A 14,738-nucleotide genomic window follows, 5' to 3' on the forward strand; every position below is an offset into this window, starting at 1 on the left:
TCTGAGCAAACTACAATGCATTTGTCAATGCCTAAATTTTACTAGTGTTTCAAAATGCTATGCCTCATCATAATTTCCACCCTTTCTCATTTATTATTGCTCCATCTCGGATAGCTATAGAAGAGCCCCGTTCATAAATGGACCCTTGCACATTCCAGAGCTGGGCTGTAGTTCAATGGTATAGATGGTCCCTACATTTCCTAAGTTTAGTTCCTAGCATCTCCAGGGCGGGTTGGGAAAGACTTTGTTCTTGCAGAGACAATTCTTCAGGTAGGCCTAGGAGAGATACTCCAGCCAAAGCCCTGGAAAGCCACTGCCACTCTGTGTGGATGATGCTGAGCTTCATGGACCAGTGTTCTGATTTGGTATAAGGCAGCTTCCTATGTTCCTGATGTCATTTAAATTTGGGTTGTTGGTTAACCCTGTCTTCTGTGTTGGTTGAGTCTGTGCATATCCCTGTAGTAATGGAAGCAGGTCTGAAGAAACTGGTTGAATGGTTCCTTGTACTACCTGCTTTCCGTATATTAGGCCAGTAACTAAAAAAAGAGGGAATCATTACTACTGGGGCAATGGACTTATATTTCCTTGGGTATGTGACTGTTCTTAATATTTCAATGAGATTTCTATTGAAATGAAGGTAGACAGTCCCTTCAGATGTTGTGGACTACAATTTACATCAGCCCTAGCTTGCAGCATGAATGGTTGGGGATGATGGGAGTTGTAGTCTTCAATGTCTGGATGGCACCATGTTGGCTACCCCTGCCTTATACAACACAAACTACCTGCTAAACATGTGGTGCGTTATAAGAGTAGGAAATGGAATAACTACTTCTCTATTATAGAGAAAGAGGGATAGGTTGCTTGGGTGGGCTGCTGTTTTCAGCTTTTGCAATTTGTAAAATTTAAAATTCATGCTCTGAGTAAACTTCCATGAATTGCTTTATAATAATAATCCAACTGCACCTTTCTCAGAGCTTGTCTCATTCGGAGCAAAGTATAGAATCATGGACTGCATGAAAGATGTAGCTTATTTTTCAAAGCAATCCTTAGAAGGTCAAGGTTGCCCTCTGGGAAGGAACAGTCTCATTTCTCTGCTTTCAACTGCACTGGTGCTAAATTAATGTTTAGCAACAGCCGTAACTTCAGCTAGAGGTGTGATAAAGTATACTGCTTTAAAGCCATTAAATGTGACTTCTAGAAAAATTCTTCTGGTAGTGAGTGAGCTATTGGAAGTGGACAAAAGAGTATTGCACAGCTATTGGAGGTTTTATTTGTGTGATCTTTCCCCTGCCTGGGTGAATTTATATTGGTTCAGGTGTGCATATAATGACTTTTGTCTGCAAACTTGCATTGTTCAACAGGATGCATTTGCTCTGGAGTTCCTGGTTCCATTCACCATTGTCATAGAACCTAGCATGGCAAATATAGTTGATGGAAGTGAAGCAAACTGAACTACAGCATATGATCCTATACAAGTAAGACACTGGTAGCTCCATTTCTGGAAACACTAATTTGGATAGGTTCTTAGTGGCATTATAGGAAGTATAAGAAAGCAGTATTAATCTGGCTTTTTAAAATAAGTTTTAGTCCGACTATGAAAAAAATAAACAATTTCTGTACTGTCAAAAGGAGAGAGAGGTCCTAATCAATCGAAGGAAAATCTACAGCACATGTATAAGATGTTCCACAGCCCAGTTAAATATGAATGCTTGGATTGATTATTTTGTGCACCCTGCTTGCCATTGCTAGTAAATCTGGTCAGAGGGATCTTGACCAAGGTCTTTCTTGATGAGCAAAATGTGTGGGTAAGTTCATAATCAGAATCTTCTGTTTCAGAAGATTCAGGCCCCAAGCATAATTAAAAATGATTAATTAATTAAACATAATTAAACTTGAAAACTTCGAATGGGCCCAGAAACAGCTTGGGAGCCATTGAAATATATGTTGGTGCTAGGTGATCTGACATGTGGGCTCCTGTCAGCAGTGTGGCTCTGTTTTGTACCAGCTTACTTTTTTGGCACATATCAAAGGCAGCCCCAGGCAAAACTGATGCCACCAAGGCAAGTGTAACAGTTGCAAGATTGGTTTTCTCCAGAAACAGATGCAGACTCAGGTTGTGCAAAAGCACCTTTTGCCTTGGTCATAGCAGCAAACTGGTCTTCCAGAAGCGCTCCCTGTTTTGAAGCAAGTTCCAGTGTATTCAGTGTATGTTTTTGGATACAAGAAGGTACCTCTCCCATTAGGCATGTGGTAGGATTAGCTCCTTAAGAATTGGTCAAGCTGACAAAAACAACATTGGCTTGTTAGCCATTTACATTGAAGAAGAAGAAGAGTTTGGATTTGATATCCCGCCTTCCACTCCCTTTAAGTAGTCTCAAAGCGGCTAACATTCTCCTTTCCCTTCCTTCCCCACAACAATCACTCTGTGAGGTGAGTGGGGCTGAGAGACTTCAAAGAAGTGTGACTGGTTAATGGTCACCCAGCAACTGCATGTGGAGGAGCGGAGACGCGAACCCGGCTCCCCAGATCACGAGACTACCACTCTTAACCACTACACCACTCTCTCATTGATGCTCTTTATTTGCGAAGTCAAAGCATTACTGGCTTATAGTTTGTGTAACAAAAATATTTACTTTAAAGTTGGTTGTAGCTGGCATTGGCAACTTTAGTTACCAAAAAACCCATCAGATTGATAAAGAATGTCATTGCTTATTTTATGTGTGATTATTTCTATGCAAGTGTTGCCTTTAGCTCTGCAGCCAATGAATGTTTGGTACAGATGGATACATATGAATGCCTGATACAAATTTGCACTGAGAAAGTGTCATTCAAAAAATTCCCAGGTCACGATAAAAGATTAAGATAAAATTAAAGAGGGAAAGGATTTGTTGAATTAACCAATTGAAATGGAATACAAGAAAGGGACGTGTGAGGAGGTCAGGGAAATAAGCAAATGAAAGATAAGATATGGAGAGACTGATTTGTTTTTAACTGTTTTAACTGTTTTTATTTTGTATTTTGTATTCCCCCCCCCCTTTCTTTCCTTTCTAATTTTTGTAATATGTTGAAACCTCAATAAATATCTTTTAAAAAAACAAACAAAAATTCCCAGGTCACAGACCTTGGACACTAAATTCTATCACCAGTCTCCTTTATTACTTGAGTTCTTAAGCCTAGGTCATGCATGCAGTCCATCTGTGATCTGACCATCAGAGCTAACCGAGGACAATGAGAGGAGGTTGAGACACCCCTCACATATGTCCAGCTATTTTGTGACAAAGTGCAATTTTGAAAATCCATTACCTACAGGACAGACTATTATAATTGAGTGCTCCTGCCTTGGTTCAATTCACTGAAGCTTTTTCAGAGCCTTGTGATGAACAATAAGACTTGAAATGAACAGTTTCTGACCTCAGGCAGATAGCATTTGCTGTTTGCTTATGCAGGCGACAGCATTTACATAGTCTCTTGCATACTGTACTGGTTGCATTAATAGTCAGTAACATGTAAGAAGCTGCAATTGTGAGTGCCTTTGCATTAATTGTTTGAACTGATACATTCTTTATTCTGTTTTCCCCATATTCTCTATGACTCCTCTGAAAATAAAATCTTATTTATAGCTTGGGTCCTCCCACATAATTACCAACAATATTTTGGATGTTCTGTAGTCACTTCAGTGAAAGTACACTAGCTGTTCAGTGACTCACAATGCCCCTGCTCCCCCAATAATAGCAACAAAAAACAAACAAACATTGGAGCTGTTTTATAGATACTAGTGGTGATGTACAGGGAATTCATTATATTCAGGCTCAAGCTTTGATCCTAAAAAACAAATAAACCCCAAAAATCCAGTTTGTGGATCTGACTGATACTGGTAGCCTCAGTTCAAGTCCAAGCACCTCTTTTGAATCACATCTACCAAAGGTAATATTTTAAAAATATTAAAATGTGAATGACCTGGGATTCCTGGGCATTTTTAGGTACAGACTCAAGTATGAACTGATTTTGAATCTTTAAGGTTAGATGTCTTTCTTCCTCACATGTGGACCATAGTGATGTAGGGAACTGGATACAATTATTATTAAATGTCAGTTTTTATAAAGATGGGCAGCTTGCATTCCAAACATCATCAAAAAGGGTGCAGAAGTAAGGGTGCAGAGGAGTATGTGCAAATATAGTTGCATATACTCAAGCTTTGTTTCAGTTGGGAGTAAGGACTAGAGGATTTGGCAAAAGATTTCACAAAAGAGGCAGGTAGTTTTGAGGATGGATTTGAAGAAAAGTAGCAAGTTGTCTTTTGGGACAAGGTTCAAGCTATATGAGGTGGGACAGGACATGATGTAGTGTCCATTTAATGGAAAATGGTTGAGTACATATGGAGGAACAAAGAACCCAGGTTAGAGATACAATAGTGTTATGAGTTCAGCCATCTTGATTACTGTAAATAAAATACTACAAATAAGGAATTTTAGCCTATTACAAGGTGAACTATATAGCAACATCTGTAGGAGGTATGAACAGTTACCAAGATAGACAAGTGATATGTTTTAGCTACAGACATTTGCAACTGGAGAGCCAGTGTGTTGTAGTGGTTAAGAGCGGTAGACTCATAATCTGGTGAACCGGGTTCGCGTCTCCGCTCCTCGATATGCAGCTGCTGGGTGACATGCAGCTGCTTGGGCTAGTCACACTTCTTTGAAGTCTCTCAGCCCCACTCACCTCACAGAGTGTTTGTTGTGGGGGAGGAAGGGAAAGGAGAATGTTAGCCGCTTTGAGACTCCTTCAGGTAGTGATAAAGTGGGATATCAAATTCAAACTCTTCTTCTTCTTCAAGTGACTACTACTCACTCTAAATTAATGTAACAGGGAAAGGATGTGCTCCATTGTCCTAGAAGTATTGCATTGATGTGCACAATAGAAGAGATGAAAGAGTGCAAGTACAGTGCTTGTTTTGGGTCCAATAAACTCAGTTCATTAACTCATGAATCATACCATCTGATTTAGGCCAGTATAGGATCTGTGGCAATTAAGAAGCATGTAACCTTGGGATTATTGCTGTATGACATGGGATTTGTAGAATGTAAGGTATATTTACACTCTGGGAAGTCTGACCTGGAATTCCAAATCCATTGCCCTCCCATTAGCCCCAACAAACAAGATTGGTGCTCAGAAGTGTTGGGAGTTGTAATCTAAAACATCTGGGGGCACTGAGTTGGCGAAACAAAGTTCTAGGTGGCTGATATCTATATTTTTTGTGAAATTTTCACATCACAATATAGAATGCTTGTTGCTGTAGCATGAAAATACTTGAAGCATCTTGGATGGACATCAAGTTTAAATACTGCAGTTTTCAATAAGTATGCCGCAGATGTTGAAGTACTTCACTCATTAGAGATGGACTGAACTTTATTGTTCAAGCAGAATTCTGCTGCTATTAAAACCTTGGTAGCAGCACTCATGTTTATTGAGTTACCATGGCTGACCAGGTGGCACGACCTTTGAATGCCTCTCCCTTATCAGACAGGTCCAAGGATTGAATATCAGGAGCTCCTTCAGGTCAGTTTCAAGGTCAGTTTCCTTATTTGTATACACATCTCCTTGTTCTGAATTACTTGTGCAGACAGAGTAGTTAGCTGCTTAATCTTCATGAGTAGCAATTCTTCTTTTTACTTTTCCAGCTCATAAGATGCCAGTTCCCTATTGTGTGCATGGGAGTGTTTGTTTTGATACTTCCGGGCTATCACTGCTCATTACATAGCACTGTGGTAAATTTGGCTGAACCGGTTGTTCTTCTGGGTGGCAGAGGAAGTACTTTTATAGACGTTAGTCAGGTGTTACTGAATGTCAAATGCAAAGGCTTCACTCAGGTCCACTTCCCAGCCTTAAAATCCAGCCGCCACAGGAGCTAGCACCTCAGTTGGAGCTGGATCCTTAGTCAGGGTTGGGGGGGGGGCGTGTGGACAGGATGGAAGCCACTCATTCCACCCTCTCCAGGAAAACAGGATATCCCACTAAAGGAATCCTAGGGAAGGTGCTTTTGTCCAGTGCCCAGAAAGGGAATTAGGGCCATAGCACTCCTCCAGTGCTGCAATCCTGAGGGGTTGCATGTATTTGAGGATGTATGTCGTAGGGCAATCCTCATCAAGGATTGACCCCTAACAACAATCAGCCAGCATTCAGGCTGGGTGATTCTGTATACACCCAATGACTGTCCCAAAGCCTTACATTTGTGATCAATAAATTTGTGGCCTGTTTTGATCCATGATCAGTGACCTGTGGTTACTTCTTCTCAGGGCTTTTTTCCCAGCAGGAACTCACTGGAACTCCATTTCAGCACCTCTCAGGTGGGTGCTATTCCCATTATAAGAGAACAAGGGAGGGTATCACTGTTGAGTTCTGGCACCTCTTTTTCTAGAAAAATAGCACTGCTTCTACTACCCACACTTAGCTTCTGGGGCAGCAGTCTCATGGTACCTGGGTATGCAAATAGGTCCTCAGAAGTTAATAATATCCCCACTCCTACAATAAATCTTAGTTGGCTGCCTACCAACTCATATAAGAATTTAAAAAACAGTTGGGGGCAGGGTGTTTGTTTATTTGTTTCACTTTGTTTATGTCCCAGAAATGAACAAAAAAAGACAAAAAAGAGAGATTTTCAAGCTATAGGCTTGACAAGAAGATTTTCCTTTATCAAACATGAAGGGTTTGATATGAAACTGAAACTCATGAAAACTTTGCTGAGTGTTACATGTGGTTTCTTTAATGTGGTTTCTTTAAAATGAAGGTTACACAGATAAATGAGGTTTGCTTAGTGCATTCCAAATGCATTCTCTCTACCTGTTTACGTTTTAAACTCCACGTGTAGAAACGTGGGTTTAAACAATACAGCTGTTTGGAGGGTTACACAACTGAACAACAAATTTATGAATTCTAGTTTTTATTTGTTATTTAATGTAACCAAACCTCCTATTTGGGTAAGAGCTTGTTAGAATGCAGGCCAGACTTGTTTCTACTTCTTGGGCTCAGCCCCTAAATACATGATGTAATGTGATTTCTGCACTGATAAATTGCTGTTTCTCGTTGACGAATTGTATCTTATTATCACTGAGGAATGGTAATCTCTTGCAGGCAGGCATTTTGGATGCAACTATTTAGGATGGGCTCTGCCTACTGCTAATTTAAATTATGGTCGTTGATTTTTGAGTTGTGTATAAGCTTGATTTATAATCTGTAGCCAGTTGTAAATGTGTTTCTTTTTCACTGTTGTTGTTTGCTATCTTCTGTATTTCACTAGAAAGATGGCCTATAAATAAATACACAAGAAGGTCCTACATAGATCTAAAGGAATCTCTTTCCAAAGGCAGAATTCAAAATTGGATTTCTATTATTCTTTATCACAATTTACTTAAATTATGGAGAAACGATACAATGGCACAGCTCTTCATTAAACAATGTTAATCAGTCTGGTGCCTTGCAGATGTTTTGGATTACAAATCACATTAGCCCTAGCCAGGACTTGGTTGGTGGAGGCTGTTGTAAAGCAAAGCAGCAATTCTGGTACGTGAATACATGCTTAAGGCTGTGGTCCTGTGCATGCTTTTCTGGGAGCAAGTCCTTCTGGGGGGAAAATGGGACTTGCTTCTTAGTTAAATATGTGTAGTCTTGCACTGCAAATTGGGGATGAACTGAGCATGTTTTCGGATTTATTTTTTTAAAAGTGGGTTTAGACTTACATTGGTGTCAGGGAGTGTGAGACACCACCTGGTCACCTAGGGCAATTTGTAGTCGTCAGTGGCGATGAGGACACATTATAGGCCTGGCTTTCCAAAGTTCAGATCACTAGTCTCTAAAGTACTGTAGTGTGTATATGTGTTGTTCCTGCTGCAGCCCAGCAGGGAGAAACAGGAACTTTTAATAGACAGAAACTTCTTATACCTTGAGAACTGATACAGCATGGAAAGTCCCAGGAAAAACCAGCTTTTAGCCAAAATACAGAGTTATGATACAATTATTACACAAGTTTTATGAAATACCACTCTGTGTCTGAAAGCACAGATGGAATTCCTGTGTTACTGAAGCTAGCTTTAAGAAAACATATCACTCTAGCATTCCTACATATATTTAAATACCAAATTGAATAAAAATGTGGTTTTTTGTACACTATTTTTGCCCAAGAGCACATTTTTTGTTGTATGCCCTAAGAGCGTGTTCACTGCATTACAAAACAATTTAATGAGCTGATCTCTGTGCAAAGTTGTGTGCTACTACTTCTTTAAATAAAGCAAGATAGAAGAGGGGAACTGCATAGTTGAAAGTGCAGCCACCCTAATCCTAAAGATGTGATGGCAAATGCAGCGAAGGTACAAAAATGTATTCTAACTCGTGTTTAAAATATTAAGGAGTTAACATAGAGATAAAAAAATACTTTTTAAATGTTCTTAAAAGAAGGAAGGAACAGTAAGGAATAATGTTCCAAGACAATGTCCTGGGCATGGTAGGAAACAAGAGAAAAATGGTGGATGTCTGTTGGAACAAGAGATTTTGCACCTAATAAGAAGAAAGGGAATCAGTCAAGTGAAGAGCCCAGCCTTCCAATACAAAGGTAAATCAAAGAGGAGCTGTAAGAATAGGTTAAGGTAATGTCAGTTTGAAAAATTAGTTTAATCTAAATACAAAAATGAAGTCGTGACACAAGTCACTCAAAAAGAATACATGGAAGTAACGTAATAACAATGAGTCACTAGTCTCTTGTGTGTTACCTTTAAGCACAGAAAAGTGGCAGAAGATGATATTTGGACAACATTTGATTTTTGTTTGGTTTAAAGGAATTTATTGGTATCTGGAGCCTCACCCATACCCCTTTACATCGAAGTCCTGCCTTTCCCTTTGTGATGTTCCACAAAGGATAAAATCTGAAACAGCTTTCTTAGAAATAAGAGTGAATAAAATCCCTTTCTCAGTTTAATTACTTGCTTTGTGCTTCACAATGTATTTCACAATACTGTTTCAGCACCATGCAAGTGAGTAGAGTAAATTTATTTGACATTTGCTATTCAGCTTTCTGGTAAGTACCTGAGTAAGCACTCTTTAGATTCCCTGGTAAGTTCGTTCTGTATGTTCATTTCCTTTCCAAACAAAAGTATAGTAAAGGAGAAAGTTCCAGTTCAGAAGTTGTATGCACTCATTAAACCCATCATGATCCTAACTGGAAACATAAAAGAACATCACAGTGATATGTGTTGCTTGAAGAAGAAGAAAAGCCACGGTTTGCTTTACTAGGAATGGGATGAGAATTCAGAACAAGGGTGCTTGTTCCAAGCTGAATTGGAGGTAGACACTGCCCACCTCAGATAGATCCTCTGCCCTGATTCTGCTGGCACTCCTCATCCCTTCCAGCAGCCCTGTGCTTCAAATAGATGGAGATGTCAGTTGATTTGCATAGTGGGCTACTTTGAAAGGCAGCTGGGGGCAGAACTGTTCCTGAGGGAGACAGCTTACCCCACAAGTGGAGACTTTAGGTACTTGAGGCTCCCACATGGGGCATTAGGAGAAGACAGCTAGCACAGGGATAGGCTCCCTCTTCCATTGCTGGGATTTTTCTTTTCCTAATGATGGAAGAAGAGGAATTTTAATATTTTCACCTAAAGCTTAATTTGTCCCTGTTAGTTTTTACCCACAATAGCTTGTATATACATCTTTTTGACTGTGAGGCTTCAACAGAGCTTCCTCGCCTATTTGTGTACATTGTGAGTGGATTCAGAAGATTACTTAACGAGATGTACATATGACCTCATGGTAAATTGGTTATATTTATCATCCTTTGAAGGAATAGGTAGAATTTACCATGTATCAGGTACAGATGCATGGTAAGCCACTTAGATCTTGCTATGGAAATTTTGCCTTTATCAACCCACATTATGTTTCAGGTGCAGGTTACAATAATGATTTAAATGTGGTGTTTGCTTCTCAGTAGACTGCTTTGGGCTTCTACTTCTCTTTTACTTCTGTATCCTATCACCAGTTATACTCATAACATAAGCACAATAGTCTCCCTCCTCACATCTGCTTGGGAGGCGGATCTTGTTCTATATCTGCTGAAAGGGATGAAGGTGCTATTGTGGCTGTTGCTCTCCTGCACTGGTGCACAAGCCTTTAAGTGAATGCAACTTAAGGCCACACCCACACCATACATTTAAAGCATTGTTACTGTATACCAGGGGTGGCCAACTCCCAAGAGACTGTGATCTACTCACAGAATTAAAAACTGGCAGGTCAAAGTTGTTGAGCTTTTTTTAGGCAGGAGGGAACAGCCGTTCATCAACAGATCACTGGCAAAACAAACATCCTCTGGAAGGCAAGGTGAGGGGGTGGGGCTGGATTCTGTTTTACCAACACTAAGAAAAGGGACCCAGTGATCGACTTCAATCCACCAAAACCTCCCAGGGATCTACCAGTAGATCGTGATCGACCTGTTGGACATCCCTGCTGTATACTGTATCTCTTTAACAGCCATGGCTTCTCCCCACAAGAATCCTGGCAACTCTAGCTTGTTAAGGCTACTTACTGAAAGTTGTTATGAGACCTCTATTGCTCTTGCAGAGCTCTAATTCCCAGGCTCCTGGAAAGAGGGATTGCTTTTTAAACCACTCTGGGAATTGTAGCTTTGTGAGGGGAACAAGGGATTCCTATCAACTCTCACTAACCTTAACAAACTACAGTTCCCAGGATTCTTTGGGAGAAAGCCGTGAATGTTAACATGGTATAATAATTCTTTAAATATATGGTGTGGATGTGGCCTTAACTGATCAGCAATTTGAGGAGATAAAAGATTGATAGCAAGATTGATAGGGCAATATTTGTGACTCTCCAAGTCTGTCTGTTACTTATTTAAGCGCAAACTAAAATAGTGCAGGAAATAAATAGGGAACTAGGGAAAACTGTTGCCCACAAACGATTTCAAAATGTTAACAGAAATGTAGCAGTGAATTAAAGCTCTATGAAAGATCTCGCAGAGAACAGAAAATGGAAGTCTCATTCTGAAAATGTTATTAGAATTTGTAATCTTTGCAAAACTGCAGGTGAAGACAGTAAATTGATTCTGGTTATGGGGGGTGGGGGTAGTTTTGGATTATTTCTGGATAAACTGTAGAGTTCTTTTTAGCTGTAGTGATGCATGTTTGTATCTCTCTCTCTTTCTCTCTGTGTCGTATATACAGTAATCAGTAAACAAATGCTAAAGGTGGTTAAAACAGAACCAGTGATGTGTCTTGACTATATAATGTAGTAAAATATCTTATCCGTTTATTAATGCAAGTCTTTCCACTGTACAGTTGGTATGTGTATTGCAGCCAGAAAGCTAGGTATTCCTTTCCTTTTTTGAATGTAAAATAATTACTCATACGTTGACGAAAACATTCTTGGCATATGTGAAATAGTTGTGTCTGAGTGCCCCCATTTTAAATGGTATTTCATTTTCCATACTCTTGTGAAATGTTTATTGTTGTTTACAGAAATAATCCCTTCATATTCTAATTATATGATCTCATTGGCTGGTAAGGAAATATATTTCTTGGAACACGGAAAAAGAAACTGTTGCAACTAAAAAGCTTGAGTTTCAGACCCTTATCTTTCCTAGAATTCTCTTTTTTTTTTAGTTGTTATGTAAGCCTCATGGAAATTAATGGAGTTTGTGCTGAGAGCTAGAATTTCAGCCCTTAATGCTTAGTCCCTCATCTCCTGCTGGCTCTTTCAGATTTATTTTCAGTTTAACTTCCAGGATGGTTTTGTAAGGTAGAGAAGAGACTGCAGTGCTTTCTTCTTTGGCAAGGAGAAGCTAACTGTGAATTCATCCGCTGTGTTGGATTGCAGCAGAACCTATTTGTGAAAGCTTTGCTGCACTAGTCTGAAAGGGTTTTTATAGACTGGAAGCTTTTTATCCCTGTGAAAGGTAATGCAAAATAATACCAGTTCTTGCTAAATTTCAGCAATGTTTACATTTTACCCTGTAATACAAGTGTAATATTAATAGCATGCTACTGTGTTCCATGATATGATGTGTTTACTTATATAGGGTTTTCTCTCTCTTTTTCTTTTGGGAAAGAATGTAGTAAAATTGACAACTGACTTTACCATAGGTGTGTGTTTCCTCTTTTGTACTTGAGATTTTTTGACTTGCTGGAGTGTTCTGTGTTAACTGGATTATTGAGTCAGATTTTGAGTGAGGATAAGTGTGTGTGTGTGTACACGCATGTGAATGCTTGTGTGTGCATGCCAGTGTGGTGGAGGATGGAAACATCAACGTGTATTTCCAAACAAACCAGCACAGAGAAGATTTGTGGAGTATCATTTGCTATACATGGTCACAGCCCCTCTGTCTAAAATCTTTGACTCATACTGGACTTGTATTAGCAGTGTCAGTTGGAGATGGCGGAACTGGGAATCTTGCACCACTCTTCTGCAGATTGTAATTCAGGGATGGGGAATTCATGGCTGTCTAGATGTCCTGGATTTGAATCCCATCAGGCTTAGTCAGCATGGCCAGCGGTTGGGGATGATGGGAACTGTAGTACAACAGCACCTGGAGGGCCACAGGTTTCCCACATCTGCTGTAACCAGTAAAGTCTGCTACTAGTTAGGTTGTTTGTTCAGTAGTACAGATCTGTGGGGGTTTCATTGTTGCATGCATACAGTTGCACAACTTGTGCAATCTGCACAGTGCTTCAGGTCAGTGGAAAACTGACCCATATAAATGGGTAATCCAGAGGGATAAATTGTAATGTCGGTGTCTGCACTACATTGATTGGTAAAATGCTATATAACTATCAGTGGAATTTCCCCCTAAATGGCTGGTGTGATGCTATATAACTTCTATTGATGCAGGTCTGGTTTGTGGTGGAACAGTTTGCTTTGCAACAGTGCAGACACAAGTGCAAATGCAGTCTGAGCACCTGTTATGCAAAGAATTAGGGCTGCAGTCTTGTACTCTGAGAGAAAGCACATTGAAATTGATGAAACTGATTTCTGGTAGGACTCAACTGCAGATTTTATATCTACTTGGCTACCATTTGAAATCTTCACTGACTATATATTTAACAATAAATAAATGGCCTTCACTGCTAGTGGATCAATAAATTACCTGCTGTCTGCCATTGTCATTATCAAAGATATTGGTGATGGCACATATAAGTAGACCCAGAGGTAATGGATTACAGCTGAAGCAGCAATTTGTACCCTAGTTCTTGTACCGTCACTGATGATAATAAACAATATTTGAGCCAGACTGCCAAAAAATAGTGGGGAAATGTCCTTCCTTTCCTGTTAACTGATCCTCTGTACTTAATTTTATTAGCATAGGCTGAAAGGAAGTTCTTAACATCTGGCATGTTTCTTCTGATGTGTAATGACTTAGTAGAGATGTGTCATTTGTGTACACAAGTTATCTGAAGCTGACTTTGAATAGCTATACTAGGCTTGTAGTTGGCCACAAACCTAAGGCAAAGTACAGTTCCTTCCTGGGATTGCAAAGCTTTGCACTGATACAGTGTTTGTACTTCTGATACTGTAAGAGGGTGTGCAGCTGCTGCATCTTTTGCTCTTTTCAGCTGGTCATCTCCTCATCCATCCCACTGCATATTGCTATAGTAGAACCATGTAGAGCCATGACAGTCATAGCAGGTGGGTGAAAGCTCCCATGAAATATCAGGGCAGGAGGCACAGTGGTTGGCTCCTACCTTTGTGTTTTAGAGCCTTTAGAACAGAAATGGGGAACCTCTGTAGACCTCTAGATGTTGTTTTACTCTAACTCCCCTCAGCAGAGCTCCAGTCAACATGGCCAATGGTAAGAGATGACGGGGGTTGTAGTTGAACAACATATGGAAGGCTAGAGGTTCTCCACTGTTGCTTTGAATGTATATGGGCATGCTCTAGGTAAGAACTTAGCAGTCCGTTTCCTTCAGGAGCATGACCTGCCAGAGCTGTCATTCAGGTTGTTTTGTAGCACTCAGTTCCTTGCGTTGAATAGTTTACGGCAGTGCCACTTATTGTCTATGCCAGAGCAAGCCTATGGGTTCCAGCAACATCAGAAGAGCACTTTGTTGGCTTCCCTGCATCTAAGCCAATAAATTAGTGAATATATTATTACTATTACATTATTATTATTAGTATTATTGTTATTATTATCAACAGTAAAATTGTGTAGATTTCACATGATGTTGTACTGTGGAATGTTCAGGGAGAGTATTTTGGCTGGATGTGTGTTTATTAAGGGCTAATTTGGAGTTTCAATAATTTAAAATTTCATTTCATGTAATTATTTTAAAAACATGCCAATTCCCCTTTCTTTTTCTTCTTTTCTTAAAGGTTAACTTTTGAACATCTGATAGAGCCTTCCAAGGAAACCAGAAGAAAAGATGGTTTGTACAAATAAGCTTACATAGCCAGAATGAAATTAGAAGAGTTCTCTGGGAAAAAGCAAAAATGTAAGCTCTTCCTTTTTCAAGGTACCATTCCATACTTATGCTACTTATTTATCTCTTAATAACATGTTTAGAGGAAAAGTCTAGGGAGCTGTCATTATAGATTAGTTCTTAATGCATGCTCTGTTGGAAAGAGTAGAGCTTTTAACCCTAAACTCAGTGTTTCCTCTCCAGACACACAGGGAGGGGAGCAGGTTTGCATCAGCAGGTGAAACCTTTCTTTTGTATGTTTAGACATGGGTGGTAATGAGGCTCCTTGAACAC

The 14,738-nt window shown here is 39.7% G+C and overlaps 1 protein-coding gene across 8 annotated transcripts in view; it reads left to right on the top strand.

Moving 5' to 3' along the window:
• Positions 1 to 14,738, top strand: part of PIK3CB (phosphatidylinositol-4,5-bisphosphate 3-kinase catalytic subunit beta) — a 115,887-nt gene that overhangs the window by 41,107 nt on the left and 60,042 nt on the right. For 4 of the 8 annotated variants that reach the window (XM_083442641.1, XM_083442640.1, XM_083442638.1 and 1 more), the window contains one exon: positions 14,359 to 14,498. The exons of 1 other annotated variant lie outside the window; for it this stretch is intronic. The gene's annotated coding sequence lies outside the window, so the exon portion shown is untranslated. The remainder of the gene's footprint in view (positions 1 to 14,358; positions 14,499 to 14,738) is intronic. 3 more of the 8 variants (XM_083442643.1, XM_083442639.1, XM_083442644.1) reach the window with 1 other exon arrangement.

The sequence above is a fragment of the Podarcis tiliguerta genome (genome assembly GCF_965153285.1).
Source record: "Podarcis tiliguerta genome assembly, chromosome: 5".
Classification (NCBI taxonomy): domain Eukaryota; kingdom Metazoa; phylum Chordata; class Lepidosauria; order Squamata; family Lacertidae; genus Podarcis; species Podarcis tiliguerta.